We start from the raw sequence: 22,527 nt of genomic DNA, 5'->3' as shown, positions 1-22,527 counted from the left end.
TATGCTTCCCTTACTCAAGAAGAAGTCAAAATTTAAAACTCAAGAAAGGTGAAATTTTGATATAAAATAAATATTAGAAAACATTTGAAATAATTTAAACATAAATTAAAAACATGTTGCAACTATAAAGCAATGGAAAAATGTAATTTTTGACACATAAGATACAAATTATTACCTAATAAATAATTTAATAATAATAATATGGTCACAACTTTCTGATTACAGCAACAAATACGCAAGTGGGTGGGAAAGAGGTGGCAGGAAGTAAATGTGTTCTGCTATTTTACTCATTTTCTAATCTATATATAGAAATAAGAAAATTACAGGATCTCATTCTAAGTATAATAATTGAAGATGTATCATTTTAGTTTTTTTAATATGAAGATAAATAACTACAAGTAGAATTTAAAAGTGTACGCTTGTTTTTGGCTGTGCATGGTAGCTCACGCCTGTAATCCTATCACTTTGGGAGGCCAAGGCAGGCAGATCATTTGAGGCCAGGAGTTCGAGACCAGCCTGGCCAACATGGAGAAAATTCGTCTCTACTAAAAATACAAAAATTAGCCAGGTATTGTGGTACACGTCTGTAATCCCAGCTACTTAGGAGGCTGAGGCACCCAAGAATCATTTGCACCTGGGAGGCGGAGGTTGCAGTGACCTGAGATGGCTCCACTGCACTCCAGCCTGGGCAACAGAGTGAGACTCTGTTTCAAAAAAAAAAAAAGTGTATGCTTAATTTTTATGTTAATAGAGGAAGAAAGAAATTAAAACATTGTCCACATAAAAAGATTTAAATATCTTAATTCCCAACATTCAATCTGTCACCCAATCAGGTACATCATGTAAGTACTCCTCTGCAGTATTTCTTGCATGCTTACGCTCTATGTCCCCATTGCCACTATCTATCTCCATTCCTACCCCTTGTTCAAGCCACCATCAACTCATAGTTACAATGCTAACCTCCTAATTGTTTGCCGCACTTTCTCCCTTGTCAGATTCTATGTTGTTATGTTTCTTTACCACCTACAACTATTAAATGTCTTCCCCTCACCTTTAGGATAAAATCCAAAATCTTAATCCTGGAATAAGGCATCTTCCTAACTCTCCAGACTTATGTCCTGCTTCTTCTTCCTGGTGATTTTGGGCTTCTTTTAATACCTTAAGTGATCACTCTTTTGTCCTTTTCAGGTATTTGCTGCTTTCCTCAGCCTAGAACATGTTTTCCTCATATTTTACCTGATCTGTTGAGTCCTCTACTGAATGATCTGATTCTAAGCTAGGCCACACTTGATTTCCTTTCTAGGTTAAGACTGTGGGCTCAGCTGTGGGCTCCTATTTTACCTGTCCTTTCCTCTTTATGACATGCATTATGCTTGAAATTTCAAGATACATGTTTGGATGTTTTTAAGCTTAGGATGGCCATTATGACTGATGTTAGAGAAACTTGTACTCACTAGGCAGAGTCTTAGGTTATCATTGCCCTCATGAAGGCAAACTACAGCTGAGAGAAGCTAAAGCATGATGATTGTAAGTGAGAGTTCTGTGTTAAAGTTGCCTCGTTCATATGTTGGTATTGCCATTTACTAATCATATGACTTTACTAATCCTGTGCCTCAGTTTCTTCTCCTGTCAAAGGTCTAGTGTACTTGTCCAACAAAATAATGTATGAACAAGACCTGGCCTACAGGAGGACTGCAGTAAATATTGGGTAATATAGAAAATTCCTGTAACTTAGTAGGTGGTTCTACATGCAGTTGATTTTTTTTTTTTTTTTTTTTTTTGAGACAGGGTCTCACTGTTGTCACCCAGGCTGGAGTGCAGGGCATGATCTTGGCTTATTGCAGCCTTGACTTCCTGGGCTCATGTGATTCTCCCACCTTATGCTCCTGAGTAGCTGGGACTACAGACGTGCACCATCATGCCTGGCTAATTTTTGTATTTTTTGTAGAGACAGGGTTTCACCATGTTGCCCAGGCTGGTATTAAACTCCTGAGCTCAAGAGATCCATCTGCCTCTGCTTCCCAAAGTGCTGGGATTACAGGTGTGAATTGGGATCACACCCAGCCTGATTTTTAATTTAAATAAAAAGTCATAATTATCACTTAAAATGTCTTTAAAAGTTCATACTGAGAAGGTCTCTATATTGGACTTAATAGAAAAAGACTTTCAATCAGTTGCCTTAAATATGCCCAAAGAACTGAAGAAAACCATGGACAAAGAACTAAAAGAAATCAGGAAAATGATTTATGAACAAAAGGAGAATATAAAAACATGATATAAATTATAAAACAGAAGCAAATAGTAATTCTGGAGCTGAATGGTACAATAACAAATGGAAAATTAATTATAGGGGTTCAATAGCAGATTTCAGCAAGCAGAAGAAAGAGTCAGAGAATGTGATAAGAGAGTTAACATCAAGCTTACCTACTATGCATTGTGGGAGTCTTGAAGGAGAAATGAGAGAAATGAAGCAGAAAAAATATTTGAAGAAATAATGGCTGAAAACTTCCCAATTTGTTAAAAGTCTGAACCAGCTTATTCAAGTTGCTCAGTGAACTCTAAGTAGAATGAACTCAAAGAAATCCACACTGAGGCATTATAATCAAATTATCCTTTAGCTCTTTGGGCATATTTAAGACAATTGACTGAAAGTCTTTTTCTAGTAAGTCCAATTTCTAGACCTTCTCAGTGTGAATTTTTAGACATTTTAAGTTACAATTATGGCTAATTATTTAAATTAAAAATCAAATGCATGTAGAATCACCCACTAAATAACAGGAATCATTTATATTACCCAGTATTTATTGAGGTCCTTCTGTATGCCAGGTCCTGTTCATATATTATTTCATTGTACAGATACTCTCAATTTTTGAGGCAATTTTTGAATTGAGGACAAAGAGAGAATATTGAAAGCAGCAAGAAAGAAGTGACACATTATGTCAAGGTATCATCAATAAGATTAACAGCCAATTTTGCTTTGAAACTATGAAGAACAGAAAATAGTAGAATGACATATATAAAGTGCTAGAAAAAAGTGTAAACCAACAATTCTATAAATGGCAAGACTATCCTTCAAAAATAAAGAAGAAATTAAGACATTTTGAGATAAATGAAAGCAGAAGGAGCTTGGTGTTAGTAGACTTACCCTAAAGAAATGATAAAGGGAGTCCTTCAGGCTGACTACTAGGAGATAATTTGAGGTCATATAAAGAAATAAAGAACTTCAGTAAAGACAACTACATAGGTAAATATATTAAAGCTAGAATAATTGTATTTTGGTTTGTAACTCCTCTTTTTATTTTGTATATGATTTAAAAGACAAATCCTTAAAAATAATTACAAATCTGGCACACAACTTATAAAGATATAATTTGTGACAACAACACATAAGGGGTGATTAAGCTGCTTAGTAGTAGAGTTTTTGTATGTTACTGAAACTAAGTTGGTATCAGTTAAAATTAGGTTGTTATAAATTTAGGTTGTTAATTGTAATTCACATGGTAATGACTAAGAAAATATTTTTTAAAAATCACAAAAGAAAATGGAAGAGAATAAAATGGTATACCACTAAGAATAAACTAAAATAGAAAATAAGACAGTATTGGAAGAAGTGAGAAATAGAAAAATGGTATAGAACATACAGAAATCAAATAGCAAAATGGCAGAAGTAAGACCTTCCTTATCAATAATTACTTTAAATGTAGATGGATTAACCTCTTCAATCAAGAGGCAGAGCTTGGCAGAATGGATAATACAACATGATCAAATGATCAAATCATATGTTATCTGCAAAGGACTTAGTTTAGATGCAAAGACCAATAGATTAAAGTGAAATTATGGAAGAAGATTTTTCATGCAAATAGTAACCAAAAGAGAGATGGCATGGCCAAACTAATATTAGAGAAAATAGACTTTTAGTAAAAAACTGTTACAGGAGACAAAGAAGGATATTATGTATTGACAAAAAGATAATTCATCAAGAAGATATAGCAATTATACACATATATCCATCAAATAACAGGGCCCAAAAATATATGAAAGAGACATTGGCAGACTTGAAGGGAGAAATAGACAGTACTACAATAGTCACTGGAGACTATATTATGTCACTTTTAATAATAAATAGAAAAACAGAAGATCCAAAGGAAAATAGACAACTTGAAAAATAGTATAAACCAACTAGACCTAGCAGACATGTAGAGCATTCCACCCAAAAAAGCTGAATATACATTCTTCTCAAGTGGATATGGAATCTTCCCCAAGATAGATCAAATGTTAGGCCACAAAAAGTCTTAATATATTTAAAAAGATTGAAATCATACAAAGTATCTTCTCCAACCAAAATGGAATAAAACTAGAAGTTAATAAAAGGAAAACTAAAAAATTTACAAATATGTGCAAATTAAGCAACACATTCTTAAACAACAAATGAGTCACAAGGATAAATCATAGGAAAATTAGATTTACTTGGAGAAGAATAAAAACAAAATTGCAATGTATCAAAATACATGGGATGCAGTAAAAACGGTGCTCAGAGGGAAATTAATAGCAGTAAATGTTCATATTAAAAAAGATCTGAGAGCTGGGCATGCTGGCTCACGCCTGTAATCCCAGGACTTTGGGAGGTCGAGACAAGCAGATCACTTGAGGTCAGGAGTTTGAGACCAGCCTGGCCAACATGGTGAAACCTCGGCTCTACTAAAAATACAAAAATTAGCTCGGTGTGGTGGTATGCATGTGCCTGTAATCCCAGCTATTTGGGAGGCTGAGGCAGGAGAATTGCTTGAACCTGGCAGGCAGAGATTGCAGTGAGCCAAGATTGCACCAGCCTGGGAGACAGAGTGAGACTCCATCTCAAAAAAAAAAAGAAAAAGAAGAAGAAGAAGATTTGAAATCAATAATCTAACTTTATACCTCAAGGAACTGGAAAAGGAAGAGCAAACTAAATCTAAAGCTAGCAAGGATGAAACTAATAAAGATTAGAGAAGAGATAAACGAAATAGAGAATAGAAACAGTTGAGAGGATCAATGAAACTAGAAGTTGGTTCTTGGAAAAGATCAAGAAAATTGACAAAACTTTATCTAAATCAATAAGAAAAAGAGGAAGAAGAAATAAATAACTAAAATCAAAAATGAAAGTGAGGACATTACCGCCAACCAAATAGAAATACAAAGTATTATAAATATTATGTTATGGAACAGTTGTAGATCAACCAATTAGATAATCTAGATGAACTGTACAAATTCCTAAAAACACACAGACTACTAAATCTAAGTAAAGAGGAAATAGGAAATCTGAACAGACTGATAATAATACAGAGATTGAATCAATAACCAAAAATCTCCCCACAAAGAAGCCATCAGAACCAGATAGCTTCACTGGTGAATACTGCCATGCACTTAAATAACACCAAATTTTCAAACTGCTAGAGAAAAAACGGGTGGAAAGGATGCTTACTAACTCATTCTATGGGGCTAGCCTTGACTTTATACCAAAGCCAGACAGAGATGTGATAAAAAAGAAAGCTAAAAACCAATATTCCTTGTGAATATAGATGCAAAAATTCTCCACAAAATACTAGCAAACTAAATCCAATAGCCTATTAAGTGTATTATACATCATGATCAAGTGTGATTTATCCCTGTAACACAAGGGTGGTTCAACATAAGAAAATCATTCCAGGCAATGCACCACATCATAGAAAAATGGAAAAAAAACCCCACGATTGTCTCCACTGATGCAAAAAGGCATCTGAAAAAAACCAACACCCTTCCATGATTCCTCAGAAAACTAGGATTAGAAGGGAACTTCCTTGACACAATAAAGAGCATTTATGAAAAACCCTCAGGTAGCAACATATCAAATGGTGAAATACTAAAAACTTTCTCCCTAGGATTAGGAACAAGACAAGGACACTTTCTTTCACCACTGCTATTTAACACTGTCCAGGAAATAGTAGCCAGTGCAATTAGACAAGAAAAAGAAATAAAAGCCATCCAAATTGGAAAGGAAGAGGTAAAACTATTTCTATCCTTAGATGATATTATCCTATATATGAAAACTCCCAAAGTATTCACAAGAAAGCTACTAGAGCTAATAAATGAATTTAGCAAAGTTACAGGGTATGATATAAACACTCAAAAATCAGTTGTTTCTATACATTGCCAATGAACCCTCTTAAAAGGAAATTAAGAAAATTCTATTTACAGTGGCATCCAAAAAAAATGCCTAGGAATAAACTTAACCAAAGAGGTAAATAGTTATAGACTGAAAACTACAAAACATTTCTGAAAGAAATTATAGAAGACCTAAGTAAGTAGAAAGACATCCTATGTCCATGGATTGGAAGACTTAATATTATTAAGATGGCAATACTCCACAAATTGATCTCCAGATTCAATGCAATTGCTATTGAAATTTCAATGGCCTATTTTTTTTTTTTTTGCAGAAATTGAAAAGCTGATTCTGGAATTCATATTAAATTGCAAGTGTAGCCAGAAGAATATTGCAAAGGAAAAACAAAGTTGGAAGACTCACACTTCCCAATTTCAACACTGACTACAAAGCTACAGTAATCAAAACAGCATGGCACTAGCATAAAGATACACATATGGACCAAAGGAATAGAACTGAGAGTCCAAAAATAAACCGTTATAAGGGTGCCAAGACCACTTAATGGAGAAAAAATAGTCTCTTCAACAAATGATGCTGGGACAAGTGATAACCACATGCAAAAGAAAGAAGGTGGACCCCTACCTCACACCAGATACAAAAATTAACTCCCAGTCGATCAATTACCTAAATATAAGAGATAAAACCATAATAGCACCCTTAGAGAAACACAAGTGGGTAAGTCATCATGACCTTGGATTTGGCAATGGATTTTAGATGTGATACCAAAATAACAAACAAGAAAACAAATAAATTTGACTTAATAATTTTTTAAAACTTCAAACATTGAAAGATGTCAAGACACTGAAAAGACAGTCTATAGAAAAGGAGAAAATATTTGCAAATCACATATCTAATAAGGGCCTAGAATCTAGAATATATAAAAAACTCTTATGACTCAACAAGAAAAAGACAAGCAATCCAATTAAAACATAGGTAACTGACTTGAATAGACATTTATCTAAAGAGGATCTACACATGGTCAACAAACACATGAAAAAATGCTTGACATTATTAGTCTTCAGGGAAATGCAAATCAGGACTACAATGAATTACCACTTCACATTCTCTAGGATGGCTGTAATAAGAACCCAAATAGAAAATAACAAGTGTGGAGGAGGATGTGGAAAAATTGGAAGCCTTATACATTGCTGGTTGGAGTGTAAAATAGTTCAACCACTGTGGAAAATAATTTGCCAGTTCCTTAAAATGCTAAACATAGAATTACCATATGACCCCAGAATTCCACTGATAGGTATATACCCAAAAGAACTGAAAACAGGTACTGAAACAAACACATGTAAATACATGTTCATAACAGCATGATTTACAATAGTCCAAAAGTGAAGACAGACCAAATACCCTATCCATCAACAGATGAATGGATAAATAATTTGTGGTATATACATATAATAGAATATTATTCAGCCATAAAAAGAAATGAAGTACTGATACATGCTACAACATGGATGAAACTCAAAACCATTGTGCTAAGTAAAAAAAAGACAGTTTAAGAAAGTCACAGGTGAGGCCAAGATGGCCGACTAGAAGGAGCAGCAATTGGAGGCTCCCATCAAAAAGAACTATAATAGCGTGCAAATGCTTCACTGGCAATGGAGGTATCCAGGTTCTGTCATCAGAACTGACCAGGTGGCTGGCGTGACCCTCAGAGAGGAAGGAAGACCATTATGGTGCGGTGGCCCACCTGAGAGCCACATGCAGCAGGGAAGCCCCCAGCCCACAGCCAAGGGAGGCAGTGAGTGAGTTTGCTACCCAGCCTGGGAAACCATGCTTTTTTCATGGAACTGTGCAACCCACAGATCAGAAGATCCCACTAGTGAGCCCACACCACCAGGGCCTAGTGTCCCAAGCACGGAGTGGCACTGATTCTCAACAGCCACTCAGCTAGAATCTGCTTAAGCCTGCTAAGTTCCCAGGGGCGGGGCAGTCAGCATCACAACTGCAGCTGTCTGCTGTCCAAGCTGTTTGAGCTCCTTGGGGGAGAGACGGTAGCCAACACTGGGACTGATAGCCACCTAACACACTAAGTTCCCAGGGTAGGGGAAGGGCAACAGCCATCTCTATAGCTCCAGGCTGCACTTTTCCCCTGCTGGAGCCAGGGAGGCTGGATGGCTTGGTCCCAAGCAGTAACTCCCACACCCCCACCCCAACACACCAGCTGTGGCAAACTGCGGCCAAACCCTCTTCAAGCCTAACCCTGACTCATCCCTCCTTATTGGGCAGGGCCTCCCTGCAGGAACTCCAACAACTCTAGCCAGGGACTCAGGGACAGAACTCTGATCCCCCTGGGGCTGAGCCCCTAGGGTGAGGGGTGCTGTGGTCTCCATGGACCGGCAGACTTAGTCTTTCCTCCTGCTAGTTCTGAGGAATCTAGGCAGCCCAGATGAGTGGGTTCCCCCCAGCAAAGCACACCCCCTCCACCAAGGGATAGTCAAAGTGTTTCATTAAACAGGTCTTGCTCCCCATGCCACCCAACTGGGTGAGACCCTCCAACAGGGGTTGTCAGACACCCTATATAGGAGCATTCCTACTGCCAACTGGTTCGTGCCTCTAAAGGTCAGAGATCCCAGAGGAAGGAGCAGGCACCCATCTTTTCTGTTCTCCAGCCTTCTCGAGTGATGTCTCCAGGCGCAAGAGCAAACACCAGATGAATAAGGTCTGTAGTGAATCCCCAGTGAACTGCAGCAGTCCTACAGAAGAGGGACCTGACCTTTGAAAGAAAAACAAACAGACAGCAACAACAACAGCATCAACAAAAAAATTCCCCACAAAAACCCCATCCAAGGGTCAGCAACCTCAAAGATCAAAACTAGACAAACTTGTGAAGATGAGAAAGAACAAAAAAACTCTGAAAACCCAAAAGGTCAGAGTGCCTCTTCTCCTCCAAATGATCACAATGCCTTTCCAGCAAGGACGCAGAACTGGACGGAGGATGAGATGGACAAATTGACAGAAGTAGGCTTCAGAAGGTGAGTAGTAAACTCCACTGAGCTAAAGGAGCATGTTCTAACCCAATGCAAAGAAGCTAAGAAGCTTGATAAAAGGCTATAGGAGCTGCTAAATAGAATAACCAGTTTAGAGAGGAACACAAATTACCTGATGTAGCTGAAAAACACAGCACGAGAACTTCGTGAAGCATACACAAGTATCAATAGCTGAATTGACCAAGCGGAATAAAGGATATCAGAGTTTGAAGATCATTTTGCTGAAATCAGGCATGAAGACAAGATTAGAGAACAAAGAATGAAAAGGAATGAACAAAACCTCTGAGAAATATGAAACTATGTAAAAAGACCTAACCTATGATTGATTGGAGTACCTGAAAAAGACGGGGAGAATGGAATCAAGTTGGAAAACACACTTCAGGATATTATCCAGGAGAACTTCCCCAAACTAGAAAGACAGGCCAACATTCAAATTCAGGAAATACAGAGAACACCACTAAGATACTCCACTAGAAGATCAACCCCAAGACACATAATCATCAGATTCTCCAAGGTTGAAATGAAGGAAAAAATGTTAAGGGCAGCTGGGGAGTAAGGCCAGGTAAACTACAAAGGGAAGCCCATCAGACTAACAGTGGACTTCTCAGCAGACACTCTACAAGCCAGAAGAGAGTGGGGGCCAATATTTTAAAGAAAAGAATTTTCAACTCAAAATTTCATATCCAGCCAAACTACATAAGAGAAAGAGAAATAAAATCCTTTCCAGACAACCAAATGCTGAGGGATTTCATCACTACCTGGCCTGTCTTGCAAGAGCTTCTGAAGGAAGCACTAACTATGGAAAGGAAAAACTGGTACCAGCCACTGCAAAAACACACCAAAATATAAACATCAACAAAGACCAATGACACTATGAAAAAACTGCATCAACTAGTGTGCAAAATAACCAGAAAGCATCATGATGACAGGATCAAATTCAAATATAACATTATTAACCTTAAATGTAAATGAGCTAAATACCCCAACTAAAAGACATAGACTGGCAAATTGGATAAAGAGTCAAGACTCATCATTGTGGTGTGTTTGGGAGACCTATCTCACATGCAAAGACACACATAGGCTCAAAATAAAGGGATGGAGGAACACTTACCAAGCAAATGGAAAGCAAAAAAAAAAAAAAAAAAAAAAAAAAAAGAAGCAGGGGTTGCAATCCTAGTCTCTAACAAAACAGACATTAAACCAACAAAGATCAAAAAAGACAAAGAAGAGCATTACATAATGGTGAAGGGATCAATGCAACAAGAAGAGCTAACCATCCTAAATATATATGCACCCAATACAGGAGCACCCAGATTCATAAAGCAAGTTCTTAGAGACCTACAAAGTGACTTAGACTCCCACACAATAATAGTGGGAGACTTTAACACCCTACTGTCAATATTAGACAGATCAACAAGACAGAAAATTGATACAGGAGCAACCAGATTCATAAAACAAGTTCTTGGAGACCTGCAAAGAGACTTAGACTCCCACAAAATAATATTGAGAGACTTGAATACCCCACTGTCAATATTAGACAGATCAATGAGACAGAAAATTAACAAGGATATTCAGGATTTGAACTCAGCTCTGGATCAAGTGGACCTAATAGAAATCTACAAAACTCTCCACCCCAAATCAACAGAATATACATTCTTCTTAGTACCACATGGCACTTATTCTAAAATAGACCACATAATTGGAAGTAAAACACTCCTCAGCAAATGTAAAAGAACTGAAATTATAACAGTCTCTCAGACCAGAGTGCAATCAAATTAGAAATCAAGATTAAGAAACTCACTCAAAATCACACAACTACATGGAAATTGAACAACGTGCTCCTGAATGACTCCTAGGTAAATAATGAAATTAAGGCAGAAATCAAGAAGTTCTTTGAAACCAATGAGAACAACGAGATGATGTACCAGAATCTCTGGGACACAGCTAAAGCAGTGTTAAGAGGGAAGTTTATAGCACTAAATGCCAACATCAGAAAGCTAGAACTAAAATTGACACCCTAACATCACAATTAGAAGAGCTAGAGAAGCAAGAGCAAACAAATCCAAAACCTAGCAGAAGACAAGAAATAACTAAGTTCAGAACAGAACTGAAGGAGATAGAGACACCAAAAAACGCTTCAAAACCTCAATGAATCCAGGAGCTGTTTTTTTGAAAAAATTTACAAAATAGATGGCTACCTAGACTAATAAAAAAGAAATGAGAGAAGACTCAAATAGACACAATAAAAATGATAAAGGGAATATCACCTCTGACCTCACAGAAATACAAACTACTATCAGCAAATACTATAAACACCTCTACGCATTAAGCTAGAAGATCTAGAAGAAATGGTTAAATTCCTGGACAAATACACCCTCCCAAGACTAAACCAGAAAGAAGTGATACTTGAATAGACCAATAACAAGTTCTGAAATTGGGGCAGTAATTAATACCCTACCAACCAACAAAAGCCCAGGACCAGATGGATTCATGGATGAATTCTACCAGAGGTACAAAGAGGAGCTTGTACCATTCCTTCTGAAACAATTCAAGCAATTGAAAAGGAGGGACTCCTCCCTAACTCATTTTATGAGGCCAGCATCATCCTGATACCAAAACCTGGCAGAGACACAACAAAAAAGAAACTTCAGGCCAATATCTCTGATGAACATCAATGCAAAAATCCTCAATAAAGTACTGGCAAACCGAATCCAAAAGCACACCAAAAAGCTTATCCACCAAGATCAAGTCAGCTTCATCCCTGGGATGCAAGGTTGGTTCAACATACGCAAATCAGTAAATGTAATCCATCACATAAACAGAACCAATGACAAAAACCACGTGGTTATCTCAATAGAAGCAGAACAGGCCTTCAATAAAATTCAACATCCCTTCATGTTAAAATCTCTTGATAAACTAGGCATTGATGGAACATATCTCAAAATAAAAAGAGCTATTTATGACAGCCAATGTCATACTAAATGGGCAAAAGCCGTAAGCATTTCATTTGAAAACCATCACAAGACAAGGATGCCCTCTCTCACCACTCCTATTCAACATAGTATTGGAAGTTCTGGCCAGGGCAATCAGGCAAGAGAAAGAAATAAAGCATATTCGAATAGGAAGAGAAGAAGTCAAATTGTCTCTGTTTGCAGATGATATGAGTCTATATTTAGAAAACCCCATAATCTCAGCCCCAAGCCTCCTTAAGCTAATAAGCAACTTCAGCAAAGTCTCAGGATACAAAATCAGTGTGCAAAAATCACAAGCATTCCTATACACCAATAATAGACAAGCAGAGAGCCAAAGCTAAATGAAGTCTCATTCACAATTGCTACAAAGAGAATAAAATACCTAGGAATACAGTTAACCAGGGATGTGAAGGACCTCTTCAGAGAACTACAAACTACTGCTCAAGGAAATAAGAGAGGATACAAACAAATGGAAAAACATTCCATGCTCATGGATAGGAAGAATCAACATCATGAAAATGGCCATACTGCCTAAAGTAATTTATAGACTCAATGCTATTTCCATCAAACTACCACTGACATTTTTCTCAGAATTAGAAAAAAACTACTTTATATTTCATATGGAAACCCCAAAAGAGTCCATATAGCCAAGACAATCCTAAGCAAAAAGAACAAAGCTAGAGGCATCACGCTACCAGACTTCAAAATATACTATAAGGCTAGAGTAACCAAAAGAGCATGGTACTGGTACCAAAACAGACATATAGACCAATGGAGCAGAACAGAGACCTCAGAAATAACACCACACATTTACAACCATCTGATCTTTGACAAACGGGACAAAAACAAGCAATGGGGAAAGGATTCCCCATTTAATAAATGGTGTCGGGAAAAGTGGCTAGCCATATGCAGAAAACTGAAACTGGACCCCTTCCTTACACGTTATACAAAAATTAACTCAAGATGGATTAAAGACTTAAACATAAGACCTAAAACCATAAAATCCTTGGAAGAAAACCTAGGTAAGACCATTCATGACATAGGCATGGGCAAAGACTTCATGACGAAAATGCCAAAAGCAACTGCAACAAAAGCCAAATTGACAAATCAGATCTAATTAAACTAAAGAGTTTCTGCACAGCAAAAGAAATTATCATTAGAGTGAGCATCAACCTACAGAATGGCAGAAAATTTTTGCAATCTGCCCGTCTGAAAAAGGTCTAATATCCAGAATCTACAAGGAACTTAAACAAATTTACAAGAAAAAAACAACCCCATCAAGGAGTGGGCACAGGATATGAATAGACACTTCTCAAAAGAAGACATTTATGCAGCCAACAAACATATGGAAAAAAGCTCAACATTATTGATCATTAGAGAAATGCAAATCAAACCCACAATGAGATACCATCTCATGCCAGTCAGAAAGGTGATTATTACAAACAAGAAACAATAGATGCTGACGAGGCTTTGGAGAAATAGGAATGCTTTTACACTGTTGGTGGAAATGTAAATTAGTTCAACTATTGTGGAAGACAGTGTGGCGATTCCTCAAGGATCTAGAACCAGAAATACCATTTGACAAGGCAATCCTATTAATGGGTATATACCCAAAGGAATATACATCATTATACTATAAAGACACATGCACACATATGTTTTGTGCAGCACTATTTACAATAGCAAAGACATGGAACCAATCCAAACGCCCATCAGTGATAGACAGGATAAAGAAAATGTGTACATATACACCTGGAATACTATGCAGCCATAAAAAAGAATGAGATCATGTCCTTTGCAGTGTCATGGATGAAGCTGGAAGCCATCATCCTCAGCAAACTAACACAGGAACAGAAAACCAAACATCGCATGTTCTAACTCATAACCGTGAGTTGAACAATGAGAACACATGGACAGAGGGAGGGGAACAACATACACTGGGGCCAGTCAGGATTGAGGGGCAAGAGGAAGGAGGGATAAATAGCTAATGCATGCAGTGCTTAAAACCTAGATGACAGGTTGATAGGTGCAACAAACCACCATGGCACACGTATATATATGTAACAAACCTACACGTTCTGCACTTGTATCTCAGAACTTAAAGTAAAATAATAATAAAGAAGAAAGTCACACTGTTTGGTTTCACTTATATGAAATATTCAGAATAGATGCATCCAGAGACAGAATGCGGATTTGTGGTTGCCGGGGACTGAGGGGAGTCAGAAATGCAGAACAACTGCTTAATAGTACACTGTTTCCTTTTGGGTTGGTAAAAATGTTTTGAAACTAGATAGAGGTGGTGCTTACACAACATTGTCAGTGTACTGAATGCCACTGAATTGTTCATTTTAAAATGATTAGTTTTGTGTTATATGAATTTCACCTCAGTTTTAAAAAGGGAAAAAATAAGAAAACCCGAATAAACTATGGACTTGAGTTAATAATAATGTACCTATACTGGTTCATAAATTGTAACAAATGTGCCATACTAATGCAAGTTGTTAATAATAGGGCATGCTGTGAGTGGTGGAGGTAGGAAGGGTGGTATATGTGAATTCTCTGTAGTGTTCGCTCAATTTTTCTCTAAATCTAAAATGGTTTTTAAAAAGACAGACTGTTAATTTAAAAAAACCCTTTACTATCCTAAATAAATCTGATCAAAGAGGAAATAAAACTTCAATTAAAAACTGTAAGACAGTGAAATGTGAAAGAAATATATCAGGAGTTGTAAGATGTTAAAATAGTACTAAAAAACTCCTAGCCTTAAATATTTTCATTATAAAAGAAGAAAGAATAACAATAAATGAACTAAGAGTTCAGCTCACAAACTTAGAAAAGTAAAATAGTCTAAAATAAAGGCATTGAGAAAATATTAACAAAGATAAAGCAAAAACAGTTTTACAAAGAGCTAATTATAGAAGGAATAGATCCAAGAGATTAGTTCTGACATCCAATCAGAAAAAAAAGAGAGAAAAAAACAAATGGACAAAATGCATCATGAAAAAGGGTTATACACATAGTTATGGAGATGATTTTAAAAAGTTCAAGAGAATACCATGTATGTCAATATATTTGAAAAATTTTTAAAAAGAATAATTTCTAAGCAAAAGCAAGTAAACTAAGCTGCATGAAAAATAGCATAAACCCCAAATAGATCAATAACAATGGAAGACATTGTAAGCATTTAAAGAATTATTTTCAAAAGGGGATGCCAAGGCCCAACAGTATTGTGGATTCTTCTTTAAACATTTCAAGGAACAGATAACTCCTATTGAATTTTCTTTAGAAACTGGAACATTTTGGTATTTTTATCATTTTACTTTATTAAACTAGTCTCATTTTAAAACTGAAACCTATCAGTGATATGTTCTAGAAAATAAAAATACAGACTAATTTTTACAGACTTATGAATATAAAAAAACACACTAACCTTCTAGTTTTGAATATGAATATTAAAAATTCTTAGCAAATTTCAAACATTTCTCTTTAGCATACATTTTCTTAATATAAGTTGGATATAAGATTAATCAATTTGGACACACATTTTGCTTATCACAGTTGTAACTGAATTGCGGTCTGCAGCTAGCCCTGTCATAATAGGAAGAAGGTTTTTGCACAAAGCGTAGGAACAGCTGCTTTGTTTATTTGGTTGCTCTGCCTGGATAGGGTTACTTGGCTTATGTCACATTGTTTTCATTCTTTTTCTGTTAGTTTGAGTTGTGAACAGAATTATGAAGCCAAAATAATAGAGAAGAGGTGTCTAAGCATGTGGATTGAACAGAAAAAAAGGAAACGTGTAGGTTTGGTTGGTTTATTTTGAACTACCAATTTATTATTTTAATTGGAGCAACAACAAAACATAGCTCATAACTATAAATCTACCTTTATTACCAAAGCAATCATTTTAATATCACGATATTTGATGACATGGAGTTTTTAAAAATGCAATGACTGTCTTGTGTAACAGCAGACCACTACACAGTTTGAAGTAGAAAAACCATACAGCTGTCTCTAATGATACCCAAAAGACATCGAGTATAGTTTAACATGAAGTCTCTATTTTTTTTTTTTTAAATAAACCTCTAGTAAACAAGGTACTTGGCAATTATTTGGTTTTTATGATAAATGTACTTATCTCAAACCAACAGCCAACCTCATTCTTAATGTTAACCACTAGGGAAATTCCCACAGAGATCAGAAACAAGACAAGGTTGACTGCTCTCTTCTCTGTTATTAAACACTGTTCCAGAAATTCTGGCCAATGTGGTGAGGAAAAAAAGGGATAATACATAATTGTATTTTTTTCTGTCTAGGCATCACATGTTAATTACCTAAAGTAATTTAGAAAAAATGAGGGATCTATAAAATTGCTAGATGAAAGATAAAATTGTGAAAATAAGAAGCCAGCAATAATTAGTTAGAAAATATAGTGGAAAGAATATCCCTATCAAGTACCTTTACTACACACACAAGAAGACAAAACAAAATATATTGGAATACATTTAATGATAAAGAACTTTTATGTCTACTGAGGCCTTAATACATTAGAGACATATTAATAGAATATTCAGGCAGGAAGTTTCTATGCTATAAGGATGATCACTTTCCTCAAATTAGTGCATAAGTTTCATGAAATTCTAATCAGAACTTTTTCAGGAGAGCTTTATTTATTTTTAATCATCTAGTTAGTTATCTCTATGACTCAATGTCATAAGTGTTTAAAAGAAGTAACTAGACATTGCTCTAGGTCCCCAGTTGGTTGCTGGGCAGAACCTCAAGGCAGGTTAGACTGGGTATATAACTCCACATCTTCTTCCGGCTCTGAAGCTAGCTGCTTGGAGGCACACTAGTGTGCCCACCTGTATGCATGTGGAAGTGTATGTATCCTAGAGGGAGTGAAGAGATGGGAGTGGGTGAGTGAGAAGAAAGACCTAGCTTCTAAAATGACTTGGTTGCTGCATGAACATGGCCAAGTCATCTTCCTTTTTCTATCATAAGAATCTCCATCTTTTGGGATATGACATCTCTCAAATATTATTTTAATATTATGAGAATGCAGGGCAGTAGTAACAGAAAGCCCTGGATAAAGAGGTGATATGAATTTATATTTAAGCCCTGGTTCTGCCACTTACAAGCTTGAATATGACAGCTATTATAATAATGTAACAATAGTGACTATAATTCTTGACTTTTAATCTTTTTGAGCTGTCATTTTTCCTATGATTATTCTTAAGAAAATAACTTAATGAAATATTACATGGTATTTAATATTCATTTTTGGTTGTGAAAATATAAGGGCTAATTGGTAATAGAATAAGACTAGATTACTATAACTGCGTAAGTTTAAATGGTCCAAGGAGATGCAGCATTGTCTATAAGATTAACACTTTAGTGTAATGAAATAGTCACTATCATGTGCTTTTTATGAGATGAGAAAAATACTAAACTTGAGTTAATCGTTATTATTATTATTATTTTGAGACAGAGTTTTGCTCATGTTGCCTAGGCAATGGCGCTGTCTTGGCTCACTGCAACCTCTGCCTCCTGGGTTCAAGTGATTCTCCTGCCTCAGCCTCCTGAGTAGCTGGGATTACAGACATGTGCCACCACGCCCAGCTACTTTTTGTATTTTAGTAGAGACGGGGTTTCATCATGTTGGCCAGGCTGGTCTCCAACTTCTGATCTCAGGTGATCTGCCGGCCTCAGCCTCCCAAAGTGCTGGGATTACAGGAGTAAGACACCGTGCCCAGCCTTGAGTTAATGTTTGAATAGACACACTGGATCAGGCCAGGATCGATTTTTAAAAATATAACCAAAAAAGTGTGAATACACTTTTACTTTAATTTACTTTTCAGCCTAGTAAGTTATGAACAACTTAAGCCAAATATCTTTCAGCATAATATCAACATTATGTTATAAAAATCATTCATTGAAGAAGGCTCTCATTCCAGATATAAACTTAAAAAAATCATTCAGGTAGAGACATAAATTCTATCTTAAAAGTTAGAAAGAAAATAAAAAAAAAATTTTAAATTTTCCTTGGTCTTGGCTAGGGACCCCATTATTTATTTATTTATTTATTAAATAGAGATGGGGTCTCACTATGTTGCCCAGGCTGGCCTCAAACTCCTGGGCTCAAGTGATCCTCTTACCTTGGCCTCCCAAAGTGCTAGGATTATAGGCATGACCCACCACATCCAGCCATTTTTTAAAGGCCAAATTTCTAACTATGACATTGACTACAAAGGCATTATTGAATCATGTCATAAATTACTCACATAGCAAGAGTAAGAGGGTAACACATCTGCAACACTTCAGTTTAAGACATCCAGGCCACTTTCCTAGGTTAAGAATCAGTAGGAACTATTGAAATTAGATTACCTCTTCTCCAGGTTACAAGTCTTCCTTTGTAGACTATTCCTCTGTAAAGATGTAGACAGTTACACAGTCGTAAAGTGTTTTCCACAGGCTCTATCAATGCTGCTGAAACTCTCCAGAGCTCTCCCTTATGTTGAAGTGGGAACTTCCACTGAGAAATCCCCCAACTTGAAGACTTCCTTATTTGTAGCTAGCAACAGCCAATCATGGCACGATACTGAAATGAAGCAAAGACTATCAGAAAATATTCTGTAAACCACTCGTGACTGTAGCTCTGACTTCCTTTTGAAGCAAGATACTTTATGTGAATAGTTAAGGCATTTTAACAACAACAACAACAACAACAACAAAAAACCCCAGGAATTGTAAACACAAAAATATTTTTGGATTAAGCATTTTATGTAAGAAAATTTAAAAGTTCAGTTTATTTGATAAGTGGCTTTTTAACCTTTAAGAAGTCACTTTTTGACCTAAGAAGCATGTTTATAAACAGGAGGTAAAAACCCAATTTGATTATAGTTGTCTTTATGGCCTACAGAAGTCACTTGGAAGAAGCTTTGTAGTAATAAGGTTTAAGCTCAATTGCAGAGCCTGAGCTTAGGTACTCAGAAGAGAGGTGAAGCAAACAAGGCTCTTAAGACAGCTTTTCTGCCTTGAGAACTTAAGGTTCACTGTTCGTGGGATAAAAGTGTGTTCCAGCAAACTCAGGAAATGCTTTACAAATACATGTATTTCTTTTAGGCTGCTTAGAGCAAAACATCACATTTTACATGCAAACAGAAGACAGCATGTGCACCACAGACATTTTTCTTTGATATAAAATGTTAGAGCTGGAAATATCCTTAGACAACATCTGTTCCATTTCCTTTTTATTACAGATGAGGTAAACAGGAGAAGGTAAATGCTCAATGTCACAAGTGAAGTTAGAAGCAGCGCTTAGATTAAAATCTGAGTCTTTTGAATCCAAGTGCATTTCTTTTTTTTACTGCACTACACTCTTGGCACATAAAGTTACTGAGCTGGATAAAAACTGTATGAATTAAGCAGTCTCCTTTTTCAGCTCCTGCATTTTACAGATGAGAAGTCTGAGGCTTTACCTAAACTTCAACAGTTACTAAAATGTCTAGAACTTCTGATTCTTAGTCTAGTTTGTTTTCCACTTTGAAACACTGCCCTCTCTTAAATTATATGTTAAATAAATCTGAGATATTGCTACTTATGATGAAATTATTCTATAAAAAATAATTTCAAAAGTATCTAAAATGCTGAATAAACTTATGATTAAAGGCTTCTACGTACTTATCTAACATACAATGAAGCATTACATTTCTTTTGGAACTATGGGTTTTATAACTATCTTACTGATGAAATGTTAAATATTAAATGCTATTGTGTGCAATGGAAAAATAAAACCAACCTATCCAGTGCTGTAAATATAGCAAAACAAACCAACAAAAAAGTGAGATAGCCACTAGTGAAAGGAAAACTTACTTCTTAAGAATTTACAGTTTTGAATGAGCAGAGTTTTAAAAACACAGCTTTTAAAAAAAGCAGCTCTCCTGTCTAGACTGGGAAATGTCCCTTTCTTTGGTCTCTTCATCCTGTGCCCCCTCCCTCCTCTATTTACTTTGGCATTTGAGCTTGGCTGACACCAGCCTCCCGCAGAACTGGCTAGTCCTGGGTATGTTGGCCTCAATCTGGTGGGGCATTGTTTGAGAGAGGGTCCTATGGCCGAGACAGAGAAGCTACAGTTAGAGAAGCTTTTTGAAGAAATTCTGAGTACATGAAATTTAAAACCTATGCCACTGACCAGTTCTAGACTAGGCAAAATACGTGAGGCAGATGGAAGTTTTAATTTTTGTCATCTCTAGTAGTTCCTTTTCCTATTTCCCCACTCCTCACCTTTCTCCTTCTCTCAGAGTCATAAATCATGTGACTAGGGCTGACAAAAATGCAGAAATTCCTTCAGAGGAGGAAGCAAACTGGTACTAAGCCAGGATTGGCAAGGGTTAGGGTATAATGACCAGGGCAGGAGTGGAATGAGCAGCTCCAAGCCCAAGTTAGAGGGTGGGAGGCAAAAGTCAGGTTCCTATTCAGGCAGAGAAGAATGGCTGAGGGGAGTTACTAGTCAAAGAATGCAGACATCACTGCCCTGGGGCAGCAGGGTTCTCAGGGCAGGTCTGGTCGAAAGGCCTCCCTTTCTAATAGTGCCGCAATAAACATATGTGTGCATGTGTCTTTATAGCAGCATGATTTATAGTCCTTTGGGTATATACCCAGTAATGGGATGGCTGGGTCAAATGGAATTTCTAGTTCTAGATCCCTGAGGAATCGCCACACTGACTTCCACAAGGGTTGAACTAGTTTACAGTCCCGCCAACAGTGTAAAAAAGTTCCTATTTCTCCACATCCTTTCCAGCACCTGTTGTTTCCTGACTTTTTAATGATTGCCATTCTAACTGGTGTGAGATGGTATCTCATTGTGGTTTTGATTTGCATTTCTCTGATGGCCAGTGATGGTGAGCATTTTTTCATGTGTTTTTTGGCTGCATAAATGTCTTCTTTTGAGAAGTGTCTGTTCATGTCCTTTGCCCAGTTTTTGATGGGGTTGTTTGTTTTTTTCTTGTAAATTTGTTTGAGTTCATTGTAGATTCTGGATATTAGCCCTTTGTCAGATGAGTAGGTTGCGAAAATTTTCTCCCATTTTGTAGGTTGCCTGTTCACTCTGATGGTACCCAAATGTCCAACAATGATAGACTGGATTAAGAAAATGTGGCACATATACACCATGGAATACTATGCAGCCACAAAAAATGATGAGTTCACGTCCTTTGTAGGGACATGGATGAAATTGGAAATCATCATTCTCAGTAAACTATCGCAAGGACAAAAAACCAAACACCGCATGTTCTCACTCATAGGTGAGAATTGAACAATGAGAACACATGCACACAGGAAGGGGAACATCACACTCTGGGGACTGTTGTGGGGTGGCGGGAGGGGGGAGGGATAGCATTAGGAGATATACCTAATGCTAAATGACGAGTTAATGGGTGCAGCACACCAGCATGGCACATGTATACATATGTAACAAACCTGCACATTGTGCACATGTATCCTAAAACTTAAAGTATAATAATAATAAAATAAAATTAAAAAAAAAAAAGAAGAATCCGAGAAAGTCTTTCTTTAGAGAAAGTGGAGAGCAAAAGAGCCAGGTCTCTTAATTGCTAACCAGGATTTAGGAATAGGTTCCCTCCTTCAGAGGGAGACCCAGGTGCCTGCGACTCTGGCCAAGTAGCTAGTTAGGTAGCCAGGCTGCATGGGGTGGGTGTTTGATTGAGAAACTTGGTTCAGATGATCACATGGACACCTACAGGATAAATTCATGCTCTAGGCATAGTATTTGTGAAAACAGCAGTGTTTTCTAGGCTCTACTTGCTGGTGGGCTGATGCTTCAGGATTTTATTGGCCCATGGCCACAGCAGGGCTGATGCTAAGGGGAATTGAGACCTGCAGGGATGATAGATACTCTTTTTCATGACCACCCCAACCTCTATAAATTGTGCAATGGGCAGAGTAACCTATATGACTTATTTGCAACTCAACAAAAATTTATGCCAAAGTTTTGCTTCTCCAGAGGGGATATTTGCATTTTAGTTTGAGTTGTAGAATTAAAGGTATCCCCATTTAATGAAACTTCTGGTCACAGTGAATGGATGAAAGGGATATAGTGGATGTAGGGAGTGGGGTAGTGTAGGGAAAATGTCCTTACTCTTTACAATTCATATACTTAAGCTGTTACCTAAGTTAATGATTGGCCTTATACCTGTAGGGACATTTAGTTAGCATGCTTGGTCAGTTACAGTTGCATCAACCCCCCTCGTATAACTTTTGACTCCTCCAAAACTTAACTACTAATACTTCTTACCTATAATATAAAATCCATTAATGAATATTTTGTATATATGTTATATACTATATTCTAACAATAAACTAG

The 22,527-nt window shown here is 36.8% G+C and overlaps 1 protein-coding gene across 1 annotated transcript in view; it reads right to left on the bottom strand.

Annotated features, from left to right (window-relative positions):
* The window catches only part of TANK (TRAF family member associated NFKB activator), a 99,139-nt gene extending 80,471 nt beyond the window's left edge, over nt 1–18,668 (bottom strand). The window contains exon 1 of the mRNA XM_054478935.1: nt 18,531–18,668. The gene's annotated coding sequence lies outside the window, so the exon portion shown is untranslated. The remainder of the gene's footprint in view (nt 1–18,530) is intronic.
* Between the last annotated feature and the right edge of the window lie 3,859 nt (nt 18,669–22,527).

The sequence above is a fragment of the Pongo pygmaeus genome, chromosome 11 (genome assembly GCF_028885625.2).
Source record: "Pongo pygmaeus isolate AG05252 chromosome 11, NHGRI_mPonPyg2-v2.0_pri, whole genome shotgun sequence".
In the NCBI taxonomy this organism is placed as follows: Eukaryota; Metazoa; Chordata; class Mammalia; order Primates; family Hominidae; genus Pongo; species Pongo pygmaeus.
The sequence above is the reverse complement of the archived record's forward strand: the minus strand, read 5'-3'. Positions and strand labels throughout refer to the sequence as shown.